This window comes from Lissotriton vulgaris, chromosome 1_1 (genome assembly GCF_964263255.1).
Source record: "Lissotriton vulgaris chromosome 1_1, aLisVul1.2, whole genome shotgun sequence".
NCBI lineage: Eukaryota > Metazoa > Chordata > Amphibia > Caudata > Salamandridae > Lissotriton > Lissotriton vulgaris.
This window is the reverse complement of record NC_141685.1, coordinates 1192923617-1192939623: the sequence shown is the minus strand read 5'-3', so window position 1 is coordinate 1192939623 and position 16007 is coordinate 1192923617. Positions and strand designations below refer to the sequence as shown.

Below are 16007 nucleotides of genomic sequence, written 5' to 3'. Positions count from 1 at the left end.
ATTTGCGAATCCTTATGGGCATTTTTGAATTAATTTTCCTTTGATACATTGCATTTAAGGAATCACACAATTTGTGATTCCTTAAGTGCAATCGCAAATTAAGGAATGACAAATTTTGCGATTCCTTATTTTGCTGCCAAAATGTTTCATACATACCATTTTGCTTGATACATTTGGCCCAATATTTAGCAAACATTTTGCGATCTCAAACCAACGAGAATTGACAACGCACAGGACTGTCTCTAATTCACCATTCATGACAAGCACTTTCTAGGTGAAAATACTCTAAAGAAGGGGAATGTGTAGGAGGAAAGAAACAAATGCAGAACAGCTACAAAGGGTTAGTAACTTATTCAGATGTGGCTATTACATAATGCTATTAGTGGAGGTAGGATTCAAGCAGAGGCCTCTTTTCTCACAAAAAAGGCAAAAATGTACTTACCTGCAACTATAGTTTCAAGTTTTGGTATCTTTCATAACTCTGACCCATGCATGTATTTTTCACTGTCATCAAAGTTAGAGGCTCATGGTAAACTTCCGATTGAAGTGGGGAAAGAAGCATGCCTCAAGTTCAAGTTCAAAATTTGTATAGCGCACTAATCACCCAGAGGGTCTCAAGGAGCTTGAGGGAGGGGGGGTACTTTACTTATCGAATATCCAGGTTTTTAGTTGCTTTCTGAAGGAGAGGTGGTTTTGTGTAAGGCAGAGGTGGGTGGGGAGAGAATTCCAAGTTTTGGCCGCTAAGAAGGAGAAGGATCTACCCCCCATGGTTGATCTATGGATGCGCAGAATTGCGGCGAGGGCTTGATTGGACGATCGTAGTTGTCGGGTGGGGGTGTAAAAGGACAGGCGCGTGTTGAGGCATTCGGGTCCTAGGTCGTAGAGGGCTTTGTGTGCGTGGGTGATCAGACGGAACGTTATTCTCTTGTTGACGGGGAGCCAGTGGAGGTCTTTCAGGTGACCGGAAATGTGATCTTGGCGGGGGATGTCTAGTATGAGTCTGGCTGAGGCGTTTTGGATGCGTTGGAGTTTTTTCTGTAGTTTAGCTGTGGTTCCGGCATAAAGGGTGTTTCCGGAATCCAGTCGGCTTGTGATCAGTGCGTGGGTGACCGTTTTTCTTGTTTCGGTGGGGATCCAACTGAAGATTTTTTTGAGCATGCGTAGGATGTTGAAGCATGATGATGAGACGGCGTTGACTTGTCTGGTCATCGAGAGGGAGGAGTCCAGGATGAAACCCAGGTTACGTGCGTGGTCCGTTGGTATGGGTGCGGTTCCCAGGGCCGGTGGCCACCATGAGTTGTCCCAAGCAGAGGGGGATGATCCTAAGATGAGGACTTCCGTTTTGTCCGAGTTCAGTTTTGAACGGCTGTTATTCATCCACTCGGCTACATCTTTCATTCCTTCGCGTAAGTTGGTTTTGGCGGTGTTTGGGTCTTTGGTGAGGGAGAGGATCAGCTGGGTGTCGTCTGCGTAGGAGATGATGTTGTGGTGGCGCGCGATGGATGCGAGGGGACTCATGTATACGTTGAAGAGGGTGGGACTGAGTGATGATCCTTGTGGTACGCCGCAGATGACTTCGGTGGCCTCTGATCTAAAAGGGGGGAGGCGAACTCTCTGGGTTCTTCCGGCGAGGAACGAGATGATCCAGTCCAATGCTTTTCCTTGTATTCCGACGTTACGGAGGCGTTGTATGAGGGTGCTATGACAGACTGTGTCGAAGGCTGCGGAGAGGTCAAGTAGGATGAGGGCAACTGTTTCTCCGTTGTCCAGTAGTGTTCGAATGTCGTCTGTTGCTGCGATGAGGGCGGTTTCGGTGCTGTGTTTGGCTCGGAAGCCGGACTGTGAGGGGTCAAGGGATTTGTTGGATTCGAGGAAGGCGGCGAGCTGACTGTTGAAGGCTTTCTCAATGACTTTGGCAGGGAATGGGAGGAGCGAGATGGGGCGGTAGTTCTTAAGTTCAGTGGGGTCTGCTGTGGGTTTCTTCAGAAGGGCGCTGAGTTCGGCATGTTTCCAGCTTTCCGGGAAGGTAACGGAGTTGAGGGAGCAGTTGATGACGTTTCGGAGATGGGGTGCGATGATGGAGTCTGCTTTGTTGAAGATGTGGTGGGGACATGGTTCGGTTGGCGATCCTGAGTGGATGGAGTTCATCAGGCGGATGGTGTCTTCAGTGGTGATTGGGTTCCAGGCGCGAAGGTTGTTAGAGGGGGGTTTTGGTTGGGAGGTGGGTGGAGCGGACTGGTCTCCGGACTGGTTTTCAAAGCTGTTATGTATGTCGGCGATTTTGTTGTGGAAGAATGAGGCTAGGGAGTCGCAGAGGTCTTGGGTCTTGATGTCGTTGGTGCCGGCGGTGGGGTTTGGTATATTCTTTGACGATGTTGAATAGTTCCTTGCTGTTGTGGGCTTTGTTGTTAAGTCGATCCTTGAATGCTGATTTCTTGGTGGATCGGATCAGTTGGTGGTATTTGCGGGTGGCGTTCTTGAAGGTGGTCAGGTTGTCAGTGGTTGGGTTTTTTCTCCAGGCTTTCTCGAGGGTGCGACAGAACTTCTTGGATTTCTTAAGGTCATCGTTGAACCAGCGGGCTTTTTTGCTACCTTGCTTAATTTGATGGTTTTTCAAGGGTGCTAGTTCGTCGGCGCTGTGGGTGATCCATTGTGTGAGGTTGGTGGCTGCTTGGTTTGGGTCCAATGATTTGGGAGGAGGGTTTTGGTGGAGCGATGTGAAGAGCTGGTTGGTGGTAATTTTGTTCCACTTTCTTCGGGGAACTGGTTGTGGGAGGTTGTGGGTTGTGGTCTTTTTGTAGTTGAAGTGAACGCAGCTGTGGTCCGTCCAATGGAAAGCTGTGGTGTGGTTGAAGGAGATGTGCTTGCTGGAGCTGAAGATTGGCTCGAGTGTGTGTCCGGCATAGTGGGTGGGGGTATCAACAAGTTGTTTGAGTCCAGGTTGGCCAGGTTGTCCAGAAGGGTGGTGGTGTTGCTGTCGTTTTTCTTTTCCAGGTGGAAGTTGAGGTCTCCCAGTAGAATGTAGTCCTCGGAGGGGAGGGCGTGTGGGCTGATGAAGTCACGGATGTCTTCGCTGAATTGTGTGCGGGGTCCTGGTGGCCTGTAGATGAGGGTGCCTCTGAGTGTGGTCTTGGGGTCGGTGTGGATCTGGAAGTGAAGGTGTTCGGCGGTAGCGAGGTTGTCGTCGGAACTGGTCGTGATGCGGATGGTGTTCTTATGGACGATGGCGATGCCTCCTCCTGTTTGGTTGGTGCGGTCCTTTCGGATGATCTTGTAGCCGTCCGGGATGGCTATAGCGATGTCGGGAGCTGATGAGACGTTCATCCAGGTTTCTGTAAGGAAGGCGACGTCCGGCGATGTAGTGTCGAGTAGGCTTTGCCTGCAAAGTCTTCATCTCACTCACCTCATCGAAAAATGCTTAAACTCCAGCCGGTGAGGTGATAGTGTACTTAGTTACCTCCATTCCTCGAAAATGCCACAATACCTTAAAATTTATACACGCATGAGCAAGAGAATAAGAATAAATTGAATTAAATTTATGTGAATCTAGATAGATACCAATGCTGGGATAATATAGATATGGGTGTGAGAAAGTGCCCTCTTTCTGCATGGTTGCCCCACTTTTTGCTGAGTTGATGATGTGCTTTGACTGAGTGTGCCCTGGACTCCTGCTAATCAGGTACCCAGTGACTATGTTCTTTCCCCAAAACTGCAATGAAGCCTAAACTCAATTGGCATATCTTGCCACAGGTCAGCCCCTAGTAAAAGGTATTACAGGGACCCAGGGCACTGTGACCAGAGAAGGCCGCTAAGGGCTGCATCACTTATTGTGCCACCATTAGAGGTCTTGTACCATTACACTCACACACTGCCTTTGCAGGCTGCGTGTTTTGGTGCACAACAAAGTGAAGAGTCGACATGGCACACATATCTGTGTGACATGCCTACAACCTACTGCCCTGGCATAGATCGGTCACACCACTAGCTGGGTGCACTATACCAGTTGTGAGGGTACTGGTGCATGAGCCAGGCACCCCTATAGTGTCTAAGTCCTTTCTTAGACATTGTAAGTGTAGTACTGCCATTAAGAGTATATGGTGCTGGGAGTTTGTTATTACGGACTCCACAGCACCATAATGGCTACACTAAAAACTGAGAAGTTTGGTATCAACCTTTCTCAGCACATGATACCCACATTGATGCCAGTGTGGGATTTAATGAAAAATGCATACAGAGGGCATCTTAGAGATGCTCAGGGCCGGACTGGCCGTAGCGGGGACCGGGTGTTTCCCCGGTGGGCCGCTAGGGTGGGGGCCGTTTTTGTTACAGGGCCGTTTTTGCAGCATAGCTGCCAAATTGGCCCCTGTAAAAAAATTGGCTGGCAAACAGCTCGCCCGCTCCCAGGGGGGCCGGCCAAGCTCTTTGCCAGGGCCAGTTTTGGTTCCCAGTCCGGCCCTGGAGATGCCCCCTGAAAACTAACCCACCACTAGTGTCCAGGTTGAGTGGCTGCTTTCAGCTGCCACCACCAGACATGTTTCTGGACCCCTAGGACGAGTGCCCACTGCTCTCTGTGGCCTGAAACAGTACACATCCTGGGACGAGGTGCCAAGCCTCCTCCCCCAGGATGGGCAGGGTTCACAAAGGGGAAGATTCAAAGACTTGCCGTCTTTGGCAGCTTCATCAAACCACTTGCTGCTTTCAGCAACTGGTCCCCACTGGTTCTGTCCCCCACTTTGGGCTGGAGAACTGGCTGGATAAACAAGTGAGGAGAGGTATGCCCACCTCTGCCAACTCCACCACTCAGGTGGGGAGGCGAGGTGAAGCACAACTCCCAGTCCCCGCCATCTTGCAGATGGGGGTACTCAGCCAAACAGGGACAGGCTCATGCCTCCCTCCCACTGGAGGGTGTCATAATAGGGGATGTCCCCACCCCAGGGAAGGGAGACCTATTGGTCCCTGCCTTTTACCTACCTGTAACGTCCCTAAATCTAGTATTTTGGGGCATCGCTGCACCTTGCTTTCTCAGACAAGAAGAAACTACAAGAAGGATCGAACAGCCGTGCAGCAGCTAACAAGAGGAAGATCCCCATTGTCTTGGCTCCAGCCCTACCTGCCTGTCTCCACCTCGAACCTGCTCCTACAAACTCCTGGTGTGTCCTGCAGCCAGCTACCAAAAAAACCCCGGAGGACCTGCCTGCCTTCAATCCCAAAGACTTTGTCTCCTGTGAACACCGGATCCGGCCCACAAATTCGCCCCACTCTGCACCCCCGTCCACGGCCCGAGCTCAAGTGGGCAAACACCACAAGGAGCTCACCCCAGCGATCCTGACCTGAGATCTGGCGACCCCTAACCTGCTACAAGCCTCCAGCCATCGCTTGCAGCCTAAATCCAGAAGGTCCCCCCAACCGCGACCAGGACTTGGTAAGAAGATCTCACCCCAAAAGGCACCGCTGCACCCAATGCCCCACAGCCTTGGGTGCCCATACCTACGGTGCCTAACCAACCCCTAACCTCCCAACTTATCTCTCGAAGTGGTGGTCGCACCCAGAAGTCCTTAGTCCCCAAGCCTGCAGTTCCTTTGCAAACCGGAGGTTCCTCATGGAAAACAACAGGGCGCCCGACTTTGAAAGAGCACCCTGCACCCGGCCACCCTAGTGCTGCTGAGGGTGTATTTTTGGTACTACTTTGTTTCTCCATTTGCCCTGAGCTAAAGTCCAGGAGCGTTGCTCCCACAACCAAGTGGCCTGCTTGCTAGCAGCCACCAACTGGAAGCCCCCTAGCCCCATTGGATAACATTGGTCTTCAGCACGCTGCACCCGGCCGCCCTAGTGCCGCTGAGAGTGTCACTAAAGTGCATCCGTGACCCTGGGGCTACCTGAAAAAGAAGAGGGTCGGATATGGTGCAATATTTAGAGAATTGGCTGAAGACAGTAGTGGCCTCTGAGGGACCATCCTCCTTCTACACATTGGAGCGTGCACATAGAGTGCCGTCGAAGCCACCGCTCCCGGGTCGACCGTCCCGCCCGGTGGTGGCCCGTCTACTCCATTACAGAGACAGAGTTCTATTGCTCCAGAAGGCATGCACAGAAGGTCCGTATCAAGTTGGCAACGGTAAAGTGACGCTGTTCCCGGACTATACTTTGGAAATACAGCGCCGACGCGCGTCCTTCCTGTCAGTTAAGAAGGAATTGAGAATTGAGGACCTTCATTACTCCCTGTTGTTCCCGGCCAGATTGAGGATAATTGTGGACGATAAGACACAGTTCTATGACACACCAGATGAGGCGTGGTCGTGGCTGGAAACTTACAGGGCTGGGACCGACAGCCAGGGATCCCAGGCATCGGGTCCCCCAAAGGATCATCAGCTCCGCAAATCGCAGAGAATACGTCGCAAACAGCAGGGGCTGCAGAAACCGTCGACATCGCAGACGGGAGGTGGAGCGGCGAGGAGTGCTGGAGGCGATATCAGCTCTGTCGGGAGATCGGCTGACCGGCTCGCGAGAGGGCACGGATTCGGAAAAAGAAAAGGAGAAATCAGACACTGAGATATCAGAAACGGACAGCACCCGGGGGCCGCTGGTAACACCGCTGACAGTGGACGGACTACTAGATGAGTAGAGGTCTGCATATTTGGACCTTGCAGTGGGGAGGGGGAGCCACTGGGAGCTGGAAGTGGGTTGTTTGAGGAGGGGGGTACATTTGAAGGTGGCTCTGTGGCACGGAGCTAGGCACGGACAAGGGATGCCTGGAAAAGTGGGCAGGAGGGAGGAGAACTTTGTGCTTTTATAGGGGGTGGAAGCGGGCTGTGATTGGAGGTTTGCGTGGTCGACTGTTGGCGCCGAGCACCCCCATCTGCCCATAAGGCATGCCCGCAGTGACTGCTGCTGGGTGTAGTTGTGTGTTGATATGGTTTGGATGGGGAATGGCGGCTTTGTACTAGGTTCTGTTCTTGGGGGGGACAGGGAAGTTGGGGTTCTGGTTGGGGCATAGGGGCCACTGGGGGATGGAGACGTGTGTGGAGCGACTGGAGGATTTTGATCCAATGTGATGGGTGCGTTACCGGAACTGCGGTGTATCACTTGGAATGTGAGGGGTCTGCATACTATGGTGATGCGCCACAAGGTGCATGTAGGAAGGTGGATACCCGACTATGGTTGCCCCCAACTTTTTGCCTGGTGTTTTGCTGGTTTTCCGACTTAGTTGACCTGGGACCCTGCTATTCAGGGCCCCAGGCCCACTGCTCTCTCTGTAAAATGGATTCCATGTACCTTAGGTGCATTTACCAATTGGTACTGGGCCACCTTATCAGCCCCTGTAACTCAGGGCATAGGTGTGCCCAGGGCCTACCAGGGGCTGCAGCATGTATTATGCCACCCCTGGCTGGCCATCTAAATCTGACACAACTGGCTGCACGACAGCTGGGGCAAGGTGGTGTACTCACCCTTTGCTTTAGATATAGTATACCTATATCTAACCCTAAAAGGGACACTCGTATTCCTATCAGTCACTCCTATGGCAGGCCTTGACAATCCTGAAGGCAGAGTGCGTGGAATTGTGTGAGATGGTGCTCTGGCATGAGCTGAGCCCGTTTGCAGCTTGCGGAACCAAGTCCTAATAGCTGTTCCATGACAACGCATACCATGTACTCTTAAGTGCATTATAATCCTCGCGGTTATATGCCAACTCTGGTATCGCTTTATCAAAACATGTCGAGTAAGGTGTCATACGAATTGGAATACTAACCCCTCGCCAATTCTGGCGACTGGGTTAGCATTCCACCCTTCTAGAGGGACACGACATGTATGTAACTGTGAACCCCGGTTAAAGTTAACTCAAGCCTCAGCATCACAAAATGGATGCTGCCACCACAGACACAAGTCTGACCTCCTGCAGCTGGGAGTCCTTCCAGCGAGGGAGGCTTGGACAAAGGGTTTCTGTCAGGGGCGGTGCTAGCACCATCCCAGACAGGGTTTTGTGTATCCTGGGTAAGCAGGGCTTTAGAGGAAGGTGACTGCAAGTTGCACCCCTGTGCTCACTATGCATAGGCCGGCTAGAACCAGTTCCAGGGGCACACCAGCCCCTGAGCTGGGGAAAGTCCACCATGGGAGAGGGGTGTAACCACCCCCCTTCCTGGTCCCACCCATGGGCAGGACCTAGTCGCGTGCCAGCCCCTTTTCCTTAGTATAAAGATAGGAGCGGGCCCCCTTCCCAAATTAGATCATCTTTGAATCCTGAAACTACTTTCTACGAAAGGAACTCAAGACTTCTTCCTAAGATTTCTCCCTAGTGACTAAGGAGTATTCACCCTGCATCCGCAGGCACCATCCAAGCATCGCGGTCTGCTGTAAGTCTCTCCTCCGGATCAAGACTGCCCATCTCGACGAGAACCGGCTTCCCTGGCACCTCTGACCTCTACCTACATCGTCAGCTCAGCTGAGATTCGTGGGTGTGACGAGACCTCGAGGGACCGGCCATCTTCAGGACTTCACGACGCTTGCCCAGCACGACCGCCGAGGGATCCTCGAGTGAGTGCTTTGGGGTTTGAGAAGCCCCAACCCTGAGCAGCTCCAGCACCGAAGTTCAGCCTCCCAGCATCCACGAGATCTGCGTGGGGCCCTTCTGCTCTTTGCTGCTCACCGCGTTATCTGGCTACTAGCCTGCTGGCTTGTGGCCTTCCCGACGACGAATGACGACATTTCCAACGCTGGTCTGGTTGCTCCAGACTGGCCCTTGCTCCCCTCCAACAGAGGAGCAGCCCGGACCCTCCTGGTCCACTCCATTTTGAGTCCACCGCGTGGGCTTGCATTTGCCAAGACTTGTTGCCCCAATCCTGGGTCCAGCGACGTCGACAGCAGATACCATCGTGGGACAGCTCGCACCTCCATCCTGGTCGCCGACAACGCCTCCTGGTCCGTGAGACTGCAGAGCCCAGCGTCGCCCACTCACCTGGTCGAGGTGACTCCATCCGGTGCCATCCTGGTGCCCAGCTAATCACTGGCTAGTGATTCAGAACTTGGTCCCCTCTGCTTACAGGTGTCCTCCATCTTCGATCCAGGCTTGGATCCTTCCGAATCTCTTCACTGGTCGCCTGCCAGCAACTTCTTCTTTCAGGCTCCATAGACTGCAACGAGGATTCCCGACGTCTTTCCAGAACTATGCAGCCGCAGCCTCTGGGCTAGGTAACCTCAGCATTTCGGTGCTCCAGCATAGCCTCACTATCCAAGGGTCCAGATCCTTTTTCGTTTCAGCTCTACCTAGTCTGATTCGTCCGATAACACTAACTTTGTAATTTCTAGCAACCATAGACTTTGTCCCGCATCCCGCGTGGGAGTGCACACTCTGCACCCGATCTCCCTAGGCCTCCTGCTAGTAGTCTGAAGGTTCAGTAGTCCAGTCCTAGCGATCCTAAAGTCTATTAGAGTAGTACTTACCTGCTAGTAATTTCGCATTCCACTTTTGTAGTATATGGTTTTTCGTGCCCCTAGGGCATTTGTGTAAATTATGCGATTTGAGTATTTTCCTAAGAGCTTTGTATTGTGCTTAGCACCCTGTCCTCATAAAGAGTCCAGGGTTGTTGTGTTCTAAATAAATATACTTTATTTTCATAACAACTTGTGTGGTGTCCTTTCACTTGGTGTTCAAGGGGTATATGTGATGGTATAACAGCTGGCTTAACACGCCCTCTAGAGTTTAGCCTAAAGACTGCTCTTGTCCATGCTACTAGGATAGCTGGTCTAACGGTTGACTTACAACCAATCATCAATAAGGGTCGTTTGGAATGATACACAGTGATCACAAGAATAGTGAGCACTACATATCAGGCCAACTTCTCACAGTGCGCACATACCTAGTCAGGAGGGGGGTACACATAGCAATGCTGCAGGAAACCCATCTAACTAAAGTAGAAGGTCGTGCGCTGCAACGCAGGTGGAGAGGCCAGGTTTTCATCACATCATATTCAGCATTTGCGGGGCGTGGCTTGAGCGCCGAGGGAATGGCGGCGTGAGCCCGGAGCTCCGCGCCTCTTCCCCCGCAGGAATCCTGTTACAGGGGCCGTAGAGCCCGTGTGTGCCCCGGCGCCGGATGATAGCCCGGCGGTGACCGCCTGGGCGAGATTTGGGCAGCCGGCGACTCCGCGGACCTGAGAACGACCGTCGATCGCGGCGGCCTCTGGAGCGGCTGAGGGACTGGCGCCGAGCAAGATGGCGGCCGCAGCGAAGCCCTAGAAAGCGGCGGATCGCCGAGAGACGCACTGCCGGCGTGCAGGGTGAGGGCGCGATCGCTGGCAGTATCGGACCCCACACGGCGAGGATTGCTCCTCGGCGACCGGCCGCGGTGAGCGGCGCCATCGGTGGAGGACGGAGTGGGCGTGGCCTCCTGGTGGCCCCGTACAGCAGTGAACCGGCGGACCGACCCGGATTCAGGCATCGGCCGGCCCAGTGAGTGAGCGAGGACCGCCTGGGGAGAGGGGAACAGAGGGAGGCGGCGAGCGCGGCAGCGCATCCTGGGCCCCCCCCTCCCCCGTGGCAGTGACACACACGTCTTGTGGGGACGTTGGGAGATCCCACGGAGGCAGAAACGGGCGGAAAAGGGCCTTTGACATCCGGCCTGCCACACCGCCTCGGTGAGGAAGTGAACGTTACCCCTCAGCACCCGGGGGCTGGACACAGCGACAAACGCTCACACTGGGGCGCCCATCCCAGGGCGCAGTAGCCGTCCAACGAAGCCCCGAAGAGCACAGGGGTGGTCCACGAAGCCGGGGCCAGTGGGCAGTCGGGGTGAACGAGAGCGGCGGGCCGGCCACGATGGGAAAGCCGAAGACCAAGGCGGAGGAGGCGGCAGCATCAAACGCAGGGGAAGGGGGCCCTGCGGAACAGACAGACCTGCAGCGGCTGCAGGACCGAATACTGGACGCCATAACGGCCACCAGAGATGCGCTCCACAACGACATAGCGCAGGTGGCGTCGGGGCTGGGCCTACTCCGGGCAGACCACGATAAACTGAAAGACAGGGTTAAGGAGGCTGAGGTGGTGATCAGGGACATGGCGCCGGCTCACAAGGCGATGGAGAGTAAGCTGACGGAGGCCTTGGACCGCATAAGCACCCTAGAGAGACGGGCGGAGGACGCCGAAAATAGAAACCGACGCAGCAACATACGGATCGTAGGTGTGCCGGAGACGGAGGGGACGGGAGACATGATTGCCTACATGGAGGAATGGCTGAAGACGGTGGTGGCGCCAGAAGGACTTTCGCCATTCTTCACTCTGGAGCGGGCCCACAGAGTCCCCTCAGGACCACCCAAACCCGGGCTCCCACCCAGACCGATCATAGCCAAGTTGCTACACCACAAGGACAGAGATCTGCTCCTGCGGAGGGCCCGTGAGGAGGGCCCCTTCCAGATTGCAAACAGTAGAGTCACGCTCTTTCCGGATTTCACCTTTGAAACGCAGAAACAACGTGCCTCCTTCCTCACGATCAAGAGGGAATTGCGGACTGAGGGCATCCCCTACTCCTTGCTTTTCCCAACCAGACTACGAGTGGTAGTGGACGACAAGGCGATCTTCTTCACGACATCGGCGGACGCTTGGGACTGGTGGGAGACGTACAAGGCCGGGACTGACGGAGCCAGAGTGAGAGAGGAGCGAGAGAAGGAGCGGGAGCGCTCGCCCAGGCGGCTGCGGAAATCGAAAAGACTCTGGAAAAGGGGACAGGGGCAGCTGGGCCCATCGGCCTCACAAACGGAGGCGGAAAGGAAGGCGGCGCTGTTGGAGGTGGGGAAGCTCGGCCGAGCGGAAGGTCCCGGGTCCAGAGGGGCCTCAGACTCGGACACTCATGTTTCGGCCTCTGGATCGGAATCGGACTTGTCGGGACTACATCGCATGGAGGGGCCGCCGGTGACTCCGCAGACGGCGGATGAGGTCCTCAACATATGAACTACTGTCGATGCTGAACGGGTAATGCTTGGGGTGTACGGGAGGGTGGTTGCTGCCCTCGCACACAGTGGGGGCCGGGGCACACGGCGGGACTCAGGGCAGAAGATCCATGAGGAACTGGGGAGGGAGGGCGGAGATGGGCGGCGCGGCCTCCCTTTGGACAAGGCCACACTCCGTAGGCCCTTAAGGCACCCACAGCTGCGGCTGTGTAGTTGAGACCTGGGTCATCAGGTACGGGAGTTTGGATGGGGACTGGTATTTCGATATTGGGGCCTGTTCTGGGGGAGGGGGGGGCTCCACAGTTGGGGATTGTTTGTTTTTTTCTTTGATGCTGTTGACCCTGGGTACGCCATGGGCAGGGCTGTTGGGGAGTTTTGTTTTTTACAGAGGGGGCACCATCACCGCCAACGGGCTGGACCTGGGAGGAGGGTTTCGACCAGATCACTGGGATAATGGCTAATGCAAATGTTTTGACTTGTATGACCTGGAATGTCCGGGGCCTACACACTATGCAACGCAGACACAAAGTGCATGCCTACTTAGTACGGAGGGGAGTACACATCGCGCTGCTGCAAGAGACGCACCTCACAAAACGGGAGGGGGAGGCCCTACAAAGGAGATGGCGGGGCCAGGTTTATCACACCAACTATTCGGCTTATGCGCGAGGGGTGCTCATATGGATTAGGGCAGGCACGCCTTTCCAACTCTCACGTCACTGGATTGACCAGGAAGGGAGATATGTGGTGGTGGAGGGGAAGCTCGAAGGTAGAGATATAGTATTAGCTAGCATCTATGCCCCAAACACGGACCAATTAGCTTTCCTAGCTGCACTGTCGGGGACGCTGGCCCACCCCCTTGCGGGCCCGGTCCTGCTGGGGGGTGACTTTAACTCCATTGCCGACCCCCTGCTGGACAGATCTCACCCCCCCCTTCGTGACTCCCCGGTACACAGACTCTCTAGGGGAAGGAGGGATTGGCAGGAGAACTGGGGACTCGTAGACGTCTGGAGAGGGCAACACCCGACTGATCGGGATTACTCGTTTTTCTCAGGGCTCCATGACCTGCACGTCCGATTGGACGCCATACTTTGCTCCCGGGAGGTGCTACTGTGCGTCACCAGCTCAGAATACCTAACGAGGACAATCTCAGACCATAACCCGCTCTTGATCCGGCTGGCGTGGGTCACGGGGAAGCCCAGGGTTCCGCTCTGGAAACTGAGGCCTGAGACACTGGAGGACCCCCTCTTCGGGGAGGCCCTTGCGGAAGGCGTGACCTCGTATTTCGCGGAGAACGCAGGGACAGCAACTTCAAGGGCGATGGAGTGGGATGCCTTTAAAGTAGTGGTAAGGGGCATCTGCATTCGAGACTATGTGGGCGTACGGAAGGTACTGCTGGGCGATTTGGCGAAGGCGGACGCGGACCTGAGAGAGGCGGAGAGGAAGCGGCCTGGACGGCCGGAACTCCAGGACTCTCTATGCTCGGCCAAGGAGGCGGTAGCCGTTGAGGTGGAAAGGCTTCGAGCTTTTGACTACAAGCGGTACGTGCTACGCTCCCATGTGGAAGGCGATAAGGTGGGCACCCTCCTGGCGTGGCTATCGAACCCCTCCAGGAGATGCGCTCCCATACTCCAGCTGCGGGATGCGACGGGAGTGGTACAACAGACTCAACTAGGCATAGTCAACGTGTTCCAGCAATATTATGAGGGCCTGTACAAGAGTGACCCGGGCGGCAGGGCAGGACTGGTGGGTCCCTTCCTGGCTGACCTGCCCCTAGGTCAGATAGAGGCGGAGCAGGCGAAGGACTTGGGGACGGACATTGATGTGGGCGAGATACGACTAGCGGTGAGGCGTATGGCGAGGAACAAATCGCCGGGGTTAGACGGACTCCCCATAGAGTTTTACGACAAATACCTGGACGTACTGGCCCCCCGTCTCCAGACTGATTACAAGGAGGCCAAGGCGACGGGTCGACTACCGCAATCAATGAGGGAGGCGTTAGTGGTCCCACTGCTGAAGCCCGGCAGGGAGAGTGCTGACCCCACGTCATATAGGCCGCTATATATGCTCACCGCAGATTATAAAATCCTGAGCTCCATTTTAGCGGCGAGACTCCTACCACACATGGCGGGGCTGGTGCATGACGACCAAAACGGTTTTATACCGAACCGCAACACCACGGCTAATATCAGACGGCTCATCCGCATCATGGACGGGCTCACCGAGAGGACAGGGACGGAGCTGGTCCTGTCGGTTGATATTGAAAAGGCCTTTGACAGCCTCGAGTGGGACTACCTCTACGCTGTCATGGAGCGCTTCGGCCTGGGAGCTGGCTATATCCACTGGACTAAGGTCCTTTACGCGGAAGCGATTGCGAGAGTGAGGGTAGGTCCGGCGGTGTCCCTCCGATACCCGGTGGAGCGGGGCACTCGACAGGGCTGCTCCCTATCACCGCTCCTTTTTGCACTGGCCATTGAGCCGCTGGCGGCCGCGGCCCGGACGGGGCGGCACACCCACGGAGTGCGGACCCGTGACGGGCATCATTTTATTTCACTGTATGCTGACGACTTATTACTATTCCTCCGCGACGGTGGTGAGGACCTGAGGAGGGCGGAAGCCCTGCTTGAGAGCTTCGGAGAGGTGTCGGGCCTACGAGTCAATTGGCCCAAGACGGGCTTGTACCCGCTACTGGAGGGCACTGCCCAACCGCAACATCGATCGGAGGCGACCTGGAACCCTACCTGCATGAAATACCTGGGGGTTCACATCTACCATAAGCCGGAAGACTTACTCGAGGGCAACCTGGGACGATGTGTGCGCGGACTGAAGGGCTGTATGTCCTTCTGGTCCACATTACCGCTATCAGTGGCGGGCCGGATTTCCCTACTAAAGATGGTAGCCCTGCCGAGATTACTGTACTATTTCCGGACGCTCCCAATCTGGATACCTGGCTCCTTCTTTAAGCTCCTCAAATCTCAGATCACATAGTTCATTTGGGGAGCGGGACGGTGCAGAGTAGCGCTAGCCACGCTCTCTCGCCCGAAGGATGAGGGGGGGCTGGCGGTGCCGGACTATGAGCTCTATTACCTGGCGGCTCAATTACAGATATTCACGCAGGAAGTGGCGAGGGTATTTCGGGGCCCGGAGGATGAAAGCTTACGGGGGACGCCCAGGCACGTCCTAGCGTACATAACCCTCCAACAGCGGTTGGACAGTCGGGACTTATCGCTGGAACAGCGCATGTACCGACAATGCTGGAACCGGACCCAGAAGAGAGCGGGTACCCAGCGCCCTTACGCGCCTGAGATACCACTGGCCATGCTGACGGCACTACCACATGGAGGCGATTGGTCGAGCCTGCAGGAATGGGAGGAAGCGGGTATACAGGTGGTTGGGGACCTCTTTGAGAGTGGGGCGCTGCTCCCGTTCCAAAAGTTGACAGACCGCTTCGGTATCCCGATAGGGGGATTCCTGCTGCACGCAGCAGTGACCAGGGCGATGCACACCCACTGGGGCACGGGGCTTGGGGAGCCCGAGACGGCAGCGGCGTGCCAATACACCATGATGGCGGCGGGCACGGTTAAGGCAGTTACATGCCTATATAATCGAATGATTAGGGAGAATATCCCTCCTCTCACATCCCTGAAGGCCAAATGGGAGGAGGATCTGCACAGGGATATACCGGACACGACCTGGGCACAACTTGTCCGCAGAGCACGTAACAGCACAAGGAACGCCAGGTTCCAGCTGATCCACTACTATGTGCTGCATAGGGCGTATCTGACCCCAGGCAGAATACGGCGGTATTACGGCGATGACACAGCAGCCTGCCCCCGGTGCCCGGAAGAGGGAGCTGAGCTAGTACACATGCTATGGGCGTGCCCGGTCCTGCATGACTTTTGGCACGAAGTAGGGGAGGTACTGAATGAGGTGACTGAACGATCGATAGAGTACGGACCGGCCGAATGCCTTTTGCACTGGTTTCCCCACACCCCCAAAAATAAGCTCACGAGTAAGTTTATCGACATGGGGTTGATGGTAGCGAAGAGAGAGATTACCAGGAATTGGAAGGCGAGG

At 55.2% G+C, this 16007-nt stretch overlaps 1 protein-coding gene across 1 annotated transcript in view; it reads right to left on the bottom strand.

Moving 5' to 3' along the window:
- Nucleotides 1–16007, bottom strand: part of LOC147748891 (myomegalin-like) — a 1575921-nt gene that overhangs the window by 1025944 nt on the left and 533970 nt on the right. The window lies entirely within an intron of this gene.